Source organism: Xenopus tropicalis, chromosome 10 (assembly GCF_000004195.4).
Source record: "Xenopus tropicalis strain Nigerian chromosome 10, UCB_Xtro_10.0, whole genome shotgun sequence".
In the NCBI taxonomy this organism is placed as follows: Eukaryota; Metazoa; Chordata; class Amphibia; order Anura; family Pipidae; genus Xenopus; species Xenopus tropicalis.
Genome location: NC_030686.2, coordinates 29,423,318 through 29,440,495, shown reverse-complemented (window position 1 = coordinate 29,440,495; position 17,178 = coordinate 29,423,318). Strand labels below are relative to the sequence as shown.

At 39.8% G+C, this 17,178-nt stretch overlaps 1 protein-coding gene across 5 annotated transcripts in view; it reads right to left on the bottom strand.

Annotated features, from left to right (window-relative positions):
- Nucleotides 1-4,408, bottom strand: part of kcnj16 (potassium inwardly rectifying channel subfamily J member 16) — a 32,062-nt gene extending 27,654 nt beyond the window's left edge. The window contains exons 1-3 of one of the 5 annotated variants that reach the window (XM_012966099.3): nucleotides 4,280-4,408; nucleotides 4,120-4,188; nucleotides 1,996-2,178 (exon numbers count right to left, since the gene is read on the bottom strand). The gene's annotated coding sequence lies outside the window, so the exon portion shown is untranslated. 5 annotated transcript variants of the gene reach the window in all.
- Between the last annotated feature and the right edge of the window lie 12,770 nt (nucleotides 4,409-17,178).

Below are 17,178 nucleotides of genomic sequence, written 5' to 3'. Positions count from 1 at the left end.
ACTGTATACACTGTTAGCACTGCCATATAGCTCTACCTCTCCATATTTAAAATGTAGACATTTTTGTCATAGCTACTATCCCCCCTCACACAGGTAGTGGTAACATTTATTATAGTTACATAGTTAAGTTGGGTTGAAAAAAGACCAAAGCCAATCAAGTTCAACCCTACCAAGTAAACCCAGTGCACACATACTGTAGATCATTACTGACCTATCTATACACTTGCATTCATAAACCTTATATACCAACATCAATACTAATTGTAGATTTTAGTTTAGTATGTTTAGTATGTTCCAGGCCAATATCCATTAACTGCCACCATAAAATGCAGTGTTTTATAGAGATTTACCTCATTCACATCAGTTTCTGCCCCAGTGGTAGATTATTACCATACAAACTAGGATCAAGGAGCCAACTTGCCTGAATGTTTTTGGAGTATTGGAGTATACTGGAAAACCCAGACAATTACAGGGAGAGTATACAATGCAGATAGTGCCCTTATTTGACTCCAGCTTCATACCTCACATTGGTCCTGAATAATAGCTTGTTATAAAGTGGTTTGAGTATCTAGATCGGAGGCATGTTTAGGCATAATTGGACGTGGCTTACAATTTAAATGCTAGGAGGTATGCAGCTCTTCAAAACAGCAATGCTAAGCCCTGCACTGTGCCAACCACAGCTCCAAATCCAGCCCATTTTCATGTAGACCATGCCCCTTTCTGGCCATGAAAGTGCTGACTATTCTGAAAATAATAGATCAGCTGAGGAGATGGGTAAGACTGGATAAAGAAAAGACAGAGATTGACAAAGATAAGTAATAATGACCTGATTTGTTCAAGGGATCAATTAGCCTTGTCACTCAACCTTGTATTGCTGTGTAATTGCAGTGTCTGCAGATGGAGGGACATAAAAGTTTCCAGAATGACTCACTTGTTTCTCACTTCAAACCTTTCCCAGTATGGATTAAGGCTGAGGCTCACTACTGTATGGGGTAACTGGTACGTACTGGATTTCACTTTATAAGGGTCAGGGAGTGTATATAATATCAAGTACAAGTAGGGTTGCCACCTGTCCGGTTTTGACCCGGACAGCCCAGTTTTCGGCAAGGCTGTCCAGGACAACACTGCCTGCCCGGTGCCCCAATTTGGAAAACTGGGCAGGACTCTTTGAGACTGACATGGCGATTGGCGATTGCCACGTCATAGCCCCCTTGCCGTTACTGTCCCACCTAGTGATATCACAACCCTAGCCCCCCTGCCCAGAGTTATCAACTGCAAAAGGTGGCAACCCTAAGTACAAGTACCACAACAGCTATTTGTCTAGCAGGCTGTACAGTGCTTAAAATTATCTCATGGAAAACTTGGCTCCAAAGTAGTACAAAACACAATGTGCTTATATGACAAATGGAATACAGTGTTCCACTAGCTGTGCATAATCATTTTAAACACATTAATTTATGCACCATCCAAACAATTGCCAGCTAAAATTAGGCAAATATGACGTTGGCTAATTTCTTCCAAGTGAGTACTGATGGAAGCAACCTATTATTATTATTATTCTTAAATGGCACCAACTGATTCAGCAGAATTTTATAGAGCTTATACATCATCACATTAGTCCCTCCCTGGTTAACCTTATAATCTAAAGTTCTAATAACTTTCACAGACACTACAGTCAATTTTATCAGGAGCCAATTAGCCTGCCCTTTAAAAAATACAACACAAAGTATTGCTAAGTATCAAACACTGCAGTTTACGAGATGGGGAAGACCAACAAATATCAGACATAAAGAATATGCTTTTACTTTTCATACAATAAAAATGTATATGAAACCACCCTTCTGTATTCTATTAAAAGACGCATACACACGTGTACAGAACTGTGTATAGTCCTGATTATAACATGCATAAATCTTAAAGGTATACAGCCGACATGCATATTAGAACCAAGCATGCATGCATCAAAAATAAGTCATTTTATGGCATAAAACTCACCTTGTACTGGGCACAAATGTCACAAAGGGAAAACCAGCTTTGCCATATTGTTTGGCCTGTGGTCCAGACAACGATCAGTTTTAAAAAGACTTTAACGCTTAGTTGGCGAGTATTCGTTGGCGAGTGTTAGTCGGAGAGTGTTAGTTGGTGAGAGGCTTCGGCACTGATACAGGCTCTTGTCTACTTGCAAGAAACACAACAGCAGTATTCGGTAGAGGTTAAGGAAGAATGTTCTCAGGTATACAAGTAAGACAAATATTTGTGATCACCTGATACCATCTCAAGTTGCAGCGCTCAACTGAAAATACAACAATGCTAACTGAGTGTGAGAACATTTGTATGAACATTAACCCTAGTATTGACCTTTCAGCAACTCAATGTTATCCAGAATGCTCAGGACCTGGGATTTTCCAGGTAAGGTGTCTGTTAGTAATTTGGATTTCCATACCTTAAGTCTACTGAAAAATTAGATACTGGGTTTCTGGATAACTGATCCCATACCTGTACCTGCATGTATTTATTTTATGCACATTTATTACATACACTAGTGTGCATAGGAAGGCATAACATTACGAGAGTACCGGAAGGTACCTGAACCATTCAAAAGCCAGGCAGGCTATATGAGTTGGTTATGGTTAGTAGCCGACTGCCTTTAATAAAACAACTGACTTAACCCTGTAAGTGCTAGTAAGCCTGAGCAAGCCAGTTAGACAAAGTACTTACAAAGTATTTAAACTCACCTAGGACAAGACAGATACCCCTTTATCATGGGCACACATAATTTTAGCTTTCACCACAGAAGAAAAAATAAATTATGAGCTGCAGGATATAAAGGATACAAGTTGGTGGAGTTTGTACTGGGGACTATATGGCTATAGCTACACCCTTGCTGTAATGGCAAACATGGGGTTAAGTTTATTATACATTTGTTGACTACCATTGCATGATTCACAGGTACTGCTTTAGTTTTACACAACATGCTACCGTTGGTGACAATCAGTCCTTTCACCTAGAAAAGTTTTAGCGATTAGAGCAGAAAACCAGGTAGGAGAAACACAAATAAATTTTTGAGATCAGCCTATTCAAATGGTATACTGCTATGCCAGGCTTTATTTGTGTTCTCCCTCCTTGGTACATGTTAAAGAATCAATCTGTGTTATGTCTATACATATTTAGACCCTTATATATGTACAGATCCAATTGGTATTACCTGCACCATTCGTTATTTTATTGCCCATTTACTCAGGGAACTGGAAAATCACATAAAGGTACAACTAAAGAATAAGCATTAAATCTGATTGAATTGCTGATATCTATCTATCTATCTATCTGTTTGTCTGTCTGTCTATCTATCTATCTATCTATCTATCTATCTATCTATTTATCTATCTATCTATCATTTATCTATCTATCTACAGTATATCACATTCACATTTAAGTCTAAGGGCTCTGGCACACGGGGAGATTAGTCGCCCGCGACAAATCTCCCTTGTCACGGGTGACTAATCTCCCCGAGTTGCCATGACCCACCTTCCCACCGGCCAACATGTAAGTCGCCGGCGGGATGGCACACGCGGCGGCGTGATTTCCCGAAATCGGCAAAAAAGACTCGCAAGTCTTTTTCGGCGATTTCGGGAAATCGTGCCGCCGCGTGTGCCATCCCACCGGCGACTTAGATGTTCGCTGGTGGGATGGACCAATTGGCACTTTAGAGACAATTAATCATAGGTTACATTTTGTAAGGCTTAGGGAACAGACACTACAGGATCTGAATTTTAAACTGTTGGATACATTGAAGGAAATCAAATGTGCAAATAAAAAGATGTATAATACCTATACAAGAATTTGGCACTATATAAATAAAGGATAATAATAATAAATAGCAGCTGATTGTCCAGTCCTCCGCCAGCCATTGCGCCCAGCCAAAAGGTTTTTCCTGTTTTAGGTGTTTGGGCTAAGTTGCAGTTGTTTTTAAAGTGTTGTTGTTGAAGCACAGATTTTTGTAGCTTTTACAGTAAATAAAATATAACATGTTCAGCAATGTGCTGTTCTCACAGAGAATAATATAAATCATTTGCTAACAAAGGTAAATGGTGAATGGGACTCTTTTTGTAAGCAACTTACCTTGGTTCTTTCCTGCTTTGCACGCATATCACAGTGGCTGCTGCACCTCACCCTCCCCGCTGATAAACACTAAGGAAAACAAGTTATGCACCAAGAAGTTAGGCATGAAGAATTCAAGTTAAATATTTACCCTTGTTCCTCGTAATGATCTGACCCTTACAATCTATGTGCAAAATGTCTGGCATCTCTCAGTTTTATGATCCAGTTGGAAGCTGGATGCACAGTTAGTTTTCTTGTGCTGCAATGATTTTATGCCTTTTTATTGCAACCTGGAGCTATGTCCCAGCATAAGAGCAAGATGCCATAATCAAGAACCATTGGTTCTTCAGGCTTGGAGGGTAATTGTAATAGATGGTGTTGATGTTTAACTAGGGGAGGAGGCCAGTTAAGCTTGGGGTTAAGAATACAATAGAATTGTTCCCACCAGTTTATTTACTAGAGAAATGCTGAGAGTTTTTTTCCCTTCATTGTTTTCCATTTGCTTTTCATGGAGTGCTTAACTTAATCCCACTGGCTCATGTTCTCTTGATAGCATAAAAGTTCTGCTCTGCCTTTCTATGCTAAAAATCCTGGAATGCTGTAGATCTGCAATATTTTCTTCTGCCCTTGTTGGGGCTGCACATAACTTCTTGGGGTAAGAAGACATTTGCCCCAAGAAGTTATATGCAGCCCCAACATGCTTCCAGCTGCCACCATGACTGTAATCAAGTTGTGATGTGACATGAGATTTGAAGTGGAAGAACTGGGAATCAGATGGCAGTGATGCCTTCCAACATCTTACCGTATTGAGCTCTACTGGTGTGGTTGTCAGAGTTGTTTTGGTTCAATCCCCCTTTGGAGGCAGAACTTTCTGGGGTAGATAGAATCCTCAGTAATTAGGAATCACTGATTTACTGGGACCAAATACATATGAATCCCTTTTAAAACAAGATTTCCTATCTCAATCTAACTTAATCCCAAAAGATCATAATGGCAGTCTGAAATCTAGTGGGTGTTGTTAGGCCTCTCTCCAGAACTTATTAACAATAATATCCAACAGACAACTGAATGTCAAACAGCAAATATATGCAGATACGTGTTAAAGTTAATGAGACTTGGCCTCATTTATTACCTTTAGTGGAATTTGTGAAACGGCAATATCCCAAGGCAACCAGTTGGTTCAGACAGCTGCAGAAATTCCATTGAAAGCTAAAATCTGATTGGTTGCTGCACCTGTGCCCACTGTTAGTAAATGGTCGACTTATACCATGTCTGCTAATGTATCAGTGTATAACTGGTTTAAAATGATATTTCTTATGACCTACATGTTGTTCATATACTATTTTAAAGTAACACAATTCAATTTGTCAAAATGAGTTCTAGAACAAACAAAATAATATAGGACGAACAATACAAAAGTGCATTATTAGCTTGAGGAAGGCAGGTATTCTTTATGTAACCACCTGGTAAAACAAAGCACAGGAGGCGCACACAGATATATTACAGACCAAGGAGCAGTTTTGCTAACTCTAATGATTTTTGGTAACTCTAATGATTTCTAGGATCTATTTATAAAGGAAAGAATAAGAGGCGCACAAAAGTGCTGGCAGTACACAAGCAAATAATAAATATTATTGTTTCTATAAAACTTTACTGGTTCAATTTTTAACATTTCCAGTAAAAGAGCTACCTATTGTAGGCTACATGAAGGTTTTGGATATGGGATCTGTTATCCAAAATGCTTGGGGCAGGGGTTTTCTGGTAAGGCATCTTCATACCTTCAATCTGCTACACATGAAAGAAGCCCAGAAGGATTTATGCAGCTTAGTTACCATTAGGTACAATGTACTGTTTTATTATTATAGAGAAAATTTACTCTATGGAAAATGGCCTTTCCAAATTTTAAATCCTTCTGTATGTATGTATGTATAACTTTATTTATAATGCGCTACTTATGTACGCAGCGCTGTACAGTAGAATACATTAATATAAAATAGATTCTGTATAACTAGTTCCCAGGTAAGGGATCCCATACCTGTATGGAACTGTTCTTTAACTGGCGCAGGACTAATGCTTGTTGCAATAAGTGCAATAGTTCCCTATTTAAAATGAAGAACATGTTTTTGGATTAGCACTGTTATAATATTCTGCAGCAGTTTAAGGGTTATATCTGTTTTTTTTTTTAAATTTTCCTGAAAGGGAGACGAAAAAAAAAAATCAGGTTTTTATTGCTTTTGGCAGCTATTAATTTTCCTACCTTGGGAAAGTGAGTACTTACAAATGAAATTAGCAATGTGATGTGGAGCCCAGTAAGAGAATTTTCCATTCATTTAAGCTTTTCTAACTTTACTTTTTTCCCCCCGTCCTATCAGGTAATTGTCCAATTTCCAGCTCGTCTCTGCATCTCCTTGTTTTGTCTATCCTTGTGACCTTCGGTCAGTGAGAAAGCCTACTGCGTTCAAAAGCATCTGGAATGCTGGGAGGGAATACGGCTGGAGAGGGGATTGATTTTGTTGTGGTAGACCGATTCTTCCTGTAAGGGAGAAAATGAAAAGAGATACGCTTGTGCCAATACAAAGGGATATACAGTACCGAGACAGCCGGAGTTGAGCTGAGTACATTTCCAACCGTCCAACAAAATCTTTCTTGACACACAGGGTCTCTTAATAAAGGTTTGTAGTTGTATGGACTGCAGCGTAGCAACAGAGCTGTCAAAGGGATTACAATATAATGAGCATCCCTCCATCTTAATTTTATATGAGGTTGCATGCAACTGAGCAGCGGAAGATAATAGATCTGTCAAACTCTGTGCCTGGAGGACCGTAGGATGAGGGTTATTAGTCCTAAAAGAGTTCTTCCTTACTATACAGCCCATTGGTGTCAGCCTACCTCCTGCCCACAACAGGGAACATGGCAAAGTTGTATAAATTCTATCAATTCTGGGCCTCCAAGACCTCAATCTGATAGGCCTTGTCAATCATAAAGTTGGCCATACATGTGTAGATTTCAGCTCCTGATTTGACCACTTAGGGGCCCATTTACTTACTCACGAACGGGCCGAATGCGTCCGATTGCGTTTTTTTCGTAATGATCGGTATTTTGCGATTTTTTCGGAAAATTATCGCGACTTTTTCGTTACCAATACGATTTTTGCGGAAAAACGTAAGTTTTTCGTAGCCATTCCGAAAGTTGCGATTTTTTCGTAGCGTTAAAACTTGCGCAAAAAGTTGTGATTTTTTCGTAGTGTTAAAACTTGCGCAAGTTTTAACGCTACGAAACAAGCGCAACTTTTCGCGCAAGTTTTAACGCTACGAAAAAATCGCAACTTTCGGAATGGCTATGAAAAACTCGCGTTTTTTCGCGCAAATCGTATTGGTAACGAAAAAGTCGCGATAATTTCCGAAAAGTCGTAAAGGCACCGAAAAAATCGCAAAAAATACGAAAAAGTCGCAAAACGTTCGTTTCCAATCCGAATTTTTTCCATTCGGACTCAGATTCGACCCATAGTAAATGTGCCCCTAAGTCTGCAGATAATCTGCCTATGTATGGGCCCTCTGTGACTTCCTCCCTGACAGATATTTGGCATGTATCTATGAGGCATGTTTAAAAATGGTTGGCGCAAGGATTACATTGGCCTGTTAAATGCAGTTCTCTCCCGACAGCCTGCATTGGCCTCCATTATGATCTGATCGCTGGCTCAAAGGCCAAATGGATCAGCCCAATATGGCCCAGAAATAAAATATTTTAATGAAAGAGATGTAATTCTCTGTTGAAATGTTGCTTGTGCTTGCCTCTTTTCTATTGCACCAGCACATAGGTGACCTTATTGGGAAAGAGACGCTCATTTGGAAACCCTGGTAGATGAGCGGATCTTGAGGTGTATGGCCACCGTTACTCAATTACTTGGTCAACCAGCTTGCTGTTGGCATGATACTGATGTATGTATGTATAACTTTATTTATAAAGCGCCACATGGGTACGCAGCGCTGTACAATCTTACAGAATACAAAATTACACACAGGGAGGACAAGTGATATAATAAATAAATACAATAAATATATATATATAAGTGCCATGTGGTATGAGACATTAGGAAGAAGGTCCCTGCCTCGTAGAGCTTACAATCTAAGATGTTATGTTTTTCTTGTCCCAGATCTTGCCTGCCTCACCAGAACTAAATAGGCAATTTTCATTTTAATAGAGCCGATAAGGGCTCTAGCAATGGAGAGAAACTGGAGCTATCTCATTGAAGGGTGATGCTTAGCAGAACTTTGTGAATCTGTTAGTCTCTCCAGCTGCCCCTGTGCCACTGCACTATGAGTTATGCCACTGGGCATGGAATAGATCTGCAATAGGGGTAGATTATGGTTAAAAAGGCCAGGTTTTAGACTAAGATCTGAGTAAACAGAATACTGAAAAAACTACCAATATATTGTATAACCATTTGAAAACATTTTTTAGTATATAGCAGGGATGCCCAAGCAGCTGCTATGATGCCACCAGAGGATGTTGAGGGTGTGAAAACAGCTGTAGGGCTGTAAATAACATCATTTTAGCCCTCAGATTGGGGGAATCCTAGCTTACTCTAGTTAATACACAAATGACCTATATTGTGACAATTTTAATCTGTAGTATGGTGTCCTAGTAACAGCAGTTTTATAAAAGTCAGGTATGGGCTACATTATCTCTAGTGGAAGCTAGAATCAGCTGCTTTTATGAAAATACACCTTGGAAGTGATTTATTAATCCTCTGTTTTTTTCAAGTTCGAGAGCTGTAATTATTAATTATTAAAAGCCTTATTTTGACTTGCATTGCAATCACACTAGTGTCTTCTGTTGTTGCAGCAGTAATGGTGCCCACAAAAAAGTGCCACAGCTCAAGAGATTTCTGTGCCAGCCAGCTGGAGGAGTGCTCTATATCCTTTTTATATTGGTTAATACTGTTTTATTAAAGTAAATGCTTTCCCTTCAGTTCATCCCTAATGTTTTTGAGCTGAAATGCATGCAAGTCTGTAACCATTTTGCACATAAGGACCATTGTATATTGACCCATTGCCCAGGGGTGGCAGTAAAGCAAGAGTATAGTACAGACAATTCTACAGGTCTATTTCCCACACTTTAAGATTCAAATCCAAATCCTTCAAAAAGTATGTCAGTGGAACAACAAGAAATACGTCAACGGGTTATTTCTGAGATCAATACAGACCTTTCAAACTGACTGGCTTCCTATTAACACATATATGTGGGACAAAAAGATGATAAAAATAAAGATAGTGATAACAACATGCCACAAAGCCTCAGTGCAATCTGTGACTGGTCAATTTTATTTCTCACAAGACTTTTTACATAACCTACTTCTTGCTGTCTAAGTGGTGATGACATTAAAAAAAAAAAAACATTAAAAGGATTTGGATTGGCTTGTTGACATTAAGGTCCAACTAGAGTACAATAAACTGACACACTTTTCTATTATAGGGGACGCAAGTTGTGTAAGCGTTAATGTAATATTGATTTTCTAAAATAGGACGAAGTGCTCAAAACTTGGACTTGATTCATATAATGGAGTGATAAAGAGGAGGAAGATTTGCAAGTAGAATAATGCTTTCAAAACCTTTACTGTTATTTCCATACTTATACTTATAATGTCATTGGAGCATTTCAGTTTTACTAGTTGTCAGAGGCGCAGAGATGACCTCACTGAGCCTGGCTTGGCTTGATTATGTAAGCGCCATTGTGTCAACCCACTAAATGTTAGGAATTCTGTATGTGGCTGTAGCACTTATACCTGACAAGAATTGTGAAACTTTAAAGAGCCAATGATGGCAATGTAACTTGCCAGTTTATTGGTCCAGACCCTCCTGATGGTTAACTCTTGAGTGGGTGGCCCTATATGTAAGTTCTTGGACATGTTTCTTGTTTACCCCCTGTGTGCTGAACTTTCCCTTGTCCCCTGCCTTGCCTACCAGTAAGCCTGCTTATCTGTCTATTAACCCGTGCTTCTGTCCAAAGACATTCCTTGCACTTCCCTATAGGTGCACTTGGCGCTGTTGTGTCCATCCAACCTTTTTAGAATCACACACAAGGGAAACCGTGGAGCAACCACCACTTTAAAGCAGGTGGTAATGTCAGGTTTTCCACTGGAATTATGCACACACATCACTTTGCGGCTAGGCACCAGAAATTAGGCCATAATTTTTGTCAAAACGCAGAGTGACCATTTTGGCACCTCTGCTGCAATTGCATCAGACACAACTCCCTCTTGTGACTACAATTCTGCTTTAAATTGAGGACAACACATGAGAAATTGCTTCCGAAATTGCACTTGCGTTTGTAACTTACCCATTTACAAACTGCACTAATCTACTATATTGTTGACATTTCTGGTTGGATCTTTGATCCATAGTTACATAGTTACATAGGGTTGAAAAGAGTCAAGTTCAACCCATCCAAGTAAACCCAGCACCCACAACCCACACCTACCAATCTATACACTCACATACATAAACTATATATACAACCACTAATACTAACTGTAGATATTAGTATCAAAATAGCCTTGGATATTCTGATTTTTCAAGAACTCAGCCAGGCCCCTCTTATAGGCATTAACAGAATCTGCCATTACCACATCTCTAGGAAGGGCATTCCCCAACCTCAATAAACATAAAAACAATCAGCGCACCAGAGGTCACCCCTTTAGATTAGAGGAACGGAGCTTCCATTTGAAGCAGCGTAGGTGGTTTTTCACGGTGAGGCCATGCTTTATTGACAACCTAAAGTTTTATACAAGAAGGCAGGGACACCTGGAACACCGGAAAAAAACCTAGTGGGCCCCGGCAGCCCAGACCCGATCCCTGTTGCCGCTTCTCCAGGCGCTGATGTCTTCCCCCGACACGTTTCACTTATGCGTGCTCAAGGTATATGTCCACTTGAGACATATATTGCATTGAACCAAAACATAGCATAGCATGTTTCTTACTGCTGTCCTTCATGAGCAATAAAAAAGTCCAACAACCTGGCTCTGCACTTCCCATTCCCCGAGGCTTTGTTAGAAACTTGTTATAACTCGCCTCCTAAACTAATGTAAGGTTAAACAGTTCAGTTAATATTCATGTACACAGTCATTCATTTCTGGCTGCAGCAGGAATCAGCTAGACAAGGTAACGTAACCTTTCCTCATACACAAGATGTTAACAGATGGTGTTTACTTACTGTGACTGAATAAAACACTGGAATACTGGGGGGAAATGATTGGAAATAGAAAATGTTTAAAAAAAAATGAGTTCAGTCAATAAATGTTGCATCCTACTTACTGTAAGCAATAGGATATTTATCTTATGTTTTCCCTTTACCATCACACTTCTTAAATATGTATTCCAATGAAAATGTTGATTTTTTTTTTTTTTTTTTTTAAATCTGCCTGATTTTCTTAAAAAGGTGCATATTATTATTTTTATAAAGGTACATATTGGTTTAAGCCAATATAATAATTTATGGCCGCAAGTACATCCTCACCAAAATGGATGCAAATGTTCCAGATATTGATGGCATTCATTAAGGGCTCTGGCACACGGGGAGATTAGTCACCCGCGACAAAACTCCCTGTTCACGGGCGACTAATCTCCCCGAAAATGTAAATCGCTGGTGGGATGGCATACGCGGCGGCGCGATTTCAGTGAAATCGCGCAAGTTGCCTCGAGAGGAAAGGTACTTGCCTCCAAAGACAGTCATTGCACTTGTGTTTATGTGCAATAAGTATATCTAGTATAAATAAATCTAAAGCAACTGGACTTGTTAAGTAATCATTGAAGACGTTTCACTACTCATCCGAGCAATGATTACCTAACAAGTCCAGTTGCTTTAGATTTATTTATACTATATATACCATGACCTGGATGAATGAAAATCTTCATAGTCATTTTGCAATAAGTACTTTGAGTCCATCCATGCTACTCAGATGAACCATCGCCTATGGACGCTGGGGAACCCGGGAGCTACCACCATCATGAAGAGGGCAGTCATTCTGGGTTCCCACTGGGTTGCACCAATAGCTGCTGCAGACTTGTGCCAAAAGAATTAACACACTAATGCTGCTTTAGTGGTGCAGGCTGGAAGTGATACAATTCTCACTAAAATTGTTATCCGCACCTGATTCACAAAAGCGAGTATGTGCGATTGTGTTCATTTTAATGGACTAGGCACAATTGTGATGAGTATAACTTGTGCTTGGACACAATGAGACAAATTCTGGGGGAAAAAAAACCCTGCTTTCCCAGTCCTTGCCCAATAAAACTTTCCCCATTAAAGCCCTATTTAATTATCTAATAGAGGCCATTGTTTTGGTTCCTTATACAGGCCTATAGATTTAGGACTGGCTGACATGGTGACAGGGCTGATGTAAATGATGTAAATGAAGAATATGGCACTGTATAAAGCATAATAAAAATAATAAGCATTGCTCCTCCATTCATATAACTACCATTGACTTTTTAAAAAACTACAGAGTAAAATTTCTCAAGTTTTGTGAGATTTCCCCTATATTGTATGTATTAATTTTTTTGTATTTGGCCTTCTATAAATATGTATTAAAGTAAAACTATACCCCCAGAATGAATACTTACGGTAACCAACATATAGCTTGTATTATCTTAAGTGACCTATTAAAGAATCTCGGCAAACTGGAATATATATACAGGTATGGGATCCGTTGTCCGGAAACTCACTATCCAGAAAGCTCCAAATTACGGAAAGCCCATCTCCCATAGACTCCATTATAATTTAATAATTTAGATTTTTTTTAATTGATTTCCTTTTTCTCTGTAATAATAAAACAGTACCTTGTATTTTATCCCAACTAAGATATAATTAATCCTTATTGGATGCAAAACAATCCTATTGGGTTTATTAATGTTTTACTGATTTTTTAGTAGACTTAAGGTATGGAGATCCAAAATATGGAAAGACCCCTTATCCGAAATACCCTTGGTCCCGCACATTCTGGATAAAGGGTCCTATACCTGTATCAGTAAATATTGCCCTTTTATATCCTTTCCCTTGATCCCCCATTTTGTGATGGGCTAGATCACCTGACAGGAAATAATGCAGCTCTGACTGTAACAGGAAGAAGTGTGGAAGCAAAATACAGAACTCTGCACATTAATTGGCTGATGGGGCCTAGCATGTATGTGTGCCTTGGCTTGTTTGTGTGCACTGTGAACTCTATTATCCCAGGAGGCGGCCCTTAATTAATTCTTAAAATGGCAATTTCCTATTTATGGGTACCCTATAGCACATACTACTAAAAAAGTTTATTTTTATGAATAGGGTTTATTTAGATGAAGCAGGGTTTCACATATGAGCTTGTTTATGCAATATATTTTTTATAGAGACCTACATTGTTTGGTGGTATAGTTTTCCTTTAACATTCACTGTTATTCACTGTTTATACACATTTTAAAGTACAACACTTCTAGCCATGCCGCACTCTTCAAAACGAGCGATCTAGTCATGTTTTCTGGGCAGTTTACTGAAAACACAGAAAACCTGTTCTATAAACAGCGTAATGCAATTTATTTTAATGATCTGGCTGCATCTCGCCGATCAGAATAGTGAACAAACCCAAAGCAATTCACTGTGTTGCAATATAAAACAAACTGTAACAGCTTGGAAACAGTTATCCTTGGTAAATATTTATGGTTAAAACAATGTGGGTTCCCTTTCAGTACAACTCTATCATACTTGCTATTCTTATCTTCAGCATGAAGCCTTTGTCAGTAAATCCCTTACACTCAACTGGACGGACAGTAGCCACAGGTTTCCCACTGCTGGGACTTGTGCCTAGTAAATAACATTTTTTGAATATATGCTCCAGAAGCAGAGGTGCCAGCCACCCTAGGCAACCCGGGCCAACCACCTCACCCCCACACCTTCCCCAATGGCCAGGCATGTATGCATAGTGATGTTGCGGGGGGGGGGGGGTGCACACAATGACCCTAGGGGCAAGAGAGCACAAACTAGGGGTAGACATTAGAGGTACCTGCCTGTTGCTTTCTATGGTTGAGCCCTAGGCAGATGCCTCTTCTGCTTACCTCTAGTTCCAGCCCTGCCCAGAAGTGATGCATCCATAATTCTGACAATCGTGACTAAAGTGCAGGCAAATGTGAAGCAGCTCTGTCCGTACCACCTCCTACAGGGCAGGCATTAAGTAGGACCGGCATTAAGTACAGGGTCCTGTTGCGGCCTGCACCCCCCAGCATTCCCTAACTTGTACATCTAAATGATACCCCTTTTCCTAATAGCCCCAATGAAAGTTTTAATTCATACGCAGGTAATGATGTATTAATTGTGGGAATGCAAGTCTCTGAGTGCTGTTTTAAAGAAGGGAGACCTGCTGTGATTCTTCTATGCTCAGGGCATGGTGCATTGCACCCATTTTTTACACTGTGCACCTTGTGTTGCACATAGTAAATGACCCTCCTTATTGAAAAAAGAAATACTGTATGTTGAGCTTAGGCAAATAGGCCAGGGGCCATCACAGAGTTCTCAAATGCTCTTCTCAGTGTGGATAAGACTACCATGGTTACAGGCTATTCATAGTGTGCAAAGGGGGTACAAGGAATTCCCAAAATATCAGGGGGGAAAAAAGGGCAGGAAAAAATTAATGTATGCGCTATGCCCGAAACGAAAGGCAGGAAGGACTTAGCAGCACCAAGTGGAACTATTTTGAAATGTAAAAAAGTACATTTTCATGCATGTGTCACTTATATATGTCTGTTTTGTGATCAAGTGCATGTGCATTAGCAAATTGGACGCATGTATGGTATGGAGCACAGTTGCCTCAAGTATGAGCCTTTTGCATTGCATTGTGAGAAAAAGACTATGGCGGTTGCACTCAAAACTGTGCTTTGCTTACTGCACTTGTGGATGTACATGTGGGTTTTATAGTTTACAAATAAATAAGATGTGTCCCAAAGACATAATAATTGCAAAAGTTACTTTGAAAAGTTTCTGTTTGCCATTGCCTGGAAAAGATCAAGCCCACAAGAGGGGTAACAGGTAGAGGATGGATTATTGAATTTTGGCAACTGTGGGCATGTGAGTGTGCAACGGCAAACTAAAATTCCTTTTTCTCTGTTCCACGAACCGTGATTTCTGTTATTAGACATTGTATCTTTCATCATATGTTTAGTCTTTGACCTGAGCAATAAACTGCTGGCAGTTATAATCATAGGGAAAGATTTTTATAACCATGCCCCAGGGTTCCTCTTTAATATGCTCTTCTATTTCCTTAACTACTGGAGCTGAACTTTGATAATTCACCAGACTAAACTCCAAGCCAGAGCCAGAGATGGCTGAATCTATGAAGGTATGTTTAGCCATGTGTAAGGACTGAGAGCAGTAAAGTTGTCATGATTAGTCTAATAGCATGTCATTGAGATTTAAAGGCACTGCACTGTAACATGTAGGTGCCAAGGGAATCCCTTTGATACACACAACCCTGGAGCTACAGCCACCTCCCTCAGAGCCCTGCATCTAACAGGCGCAGCAAACTTGCACCAAAAGTACAGGGTGTACACATCCTGGTGCAATTGCACAATTGGTGCAATTGTGCCCCAATTTACAATAAAGCAAATGCGCAGCTGCATTCATTTTGGCAGATCGAACTTTGGGCCTGCAATGATGCTGGAATTCAGGGGAAAAAACACTGCATTGTGGGGAAAAAACATTATGGAAAAAATTACACTTTGCTTGCTGTACTTGTGGACATACATGAGCCCTTTGGTCTTGTACATACAAGGTGACACGGTGACGTAAGGTGGCCACACACGTGGGGATTTTCGATCTTTCGTGCGATCATCGGTCACACAAAAGGTCGTTCCAATCCACCACTAACAGATAGGATTTCTACCTCCTTCTGCCGATTCAGCCCTGAAGGCAGATTTTGCTCAGGAGCCTTCTATGGTGCCCGATCAAAATCTTTTAACCCGCCCGATCGGCGAGTCAGCAGCTTCCTGCGATATCGGTCGCCTCGCCGACTTGCCATAACGAGGTTTCGTACGATATTATCGGTGCGTTTATGGCCAGTTTTAGCTGCCTATATAGCCTAGGTACATATGTGCAGATTACTATTTGCCCATTACAGACACAGGTTATGTGTTTAGCATGATGGACTTTGTATGCACCACTTCCTATTTTTTTACCCTGTTTTATAACCCAGTTAACCTATGTTTGAGTACAAGTTTTTGAATAAAATAAGGATCAAAAGAATAGGAATATCCCTTGCTTACAGGGTTTAATCTCTTGGGTTTTGTTAAAGACTGTTTGACTGCCCATCTCCTGTTAGGATATCCATTGTCTTATGCTATCAAATGCTTGGTGGAAAAGCTGTGAAGGTATTGAATCCATTGTGACTCAGCTTTGTAATTCATTGCTCTTTTGTTTACACTCCATTTTATTGGATACATGAAGAAATGTGGCCATACACAGGCAGATTTTGACGCCTCCCTGTGAACAATCTTTAAAACGAACCAATCGTTTTAACGAAGGATTCATTGATATGTGAGGAGACTTTTGCTGAGTCTTTGTTGTGTTAGCTGCAAGATCATACTTATGTTAGACAATGGCTATACAGGTATGTGCTTTTCTTTCTTTCTATACACAAGCAGATCTGTACTGAAGTGGTGGACTAAATCGGACTGACCTGATAGTTCAGTCCAAGGTCACGCTGGGAGTGCTGCACACCCATTGAGAGTATGACATCTACATCCAAATTTTCCAGCTTACCTTAATATTACCTGATTGGACCAATAAGCTAGAAGTTTTAATGTAAACTCACCAAACTACAGCAATCAATGCATTTCCAGACAGTATACTTACTGCAGGTTAATTAATGAAAGATAATCTCTTTATGGTTGCTACTGACTTTGGGCAAATGTACCCAGTTTTGTTTAATAAATCCTAGTGAGCAAGTTGGCATTATATCTGCAGTTAGATAACAGTATATGCTAGTATGCCTTTAGCTTAAACACCCAGTTAAAACTACTTGCCTAACAGCCCTACCTGAGTGCCTATTTCGTTTAC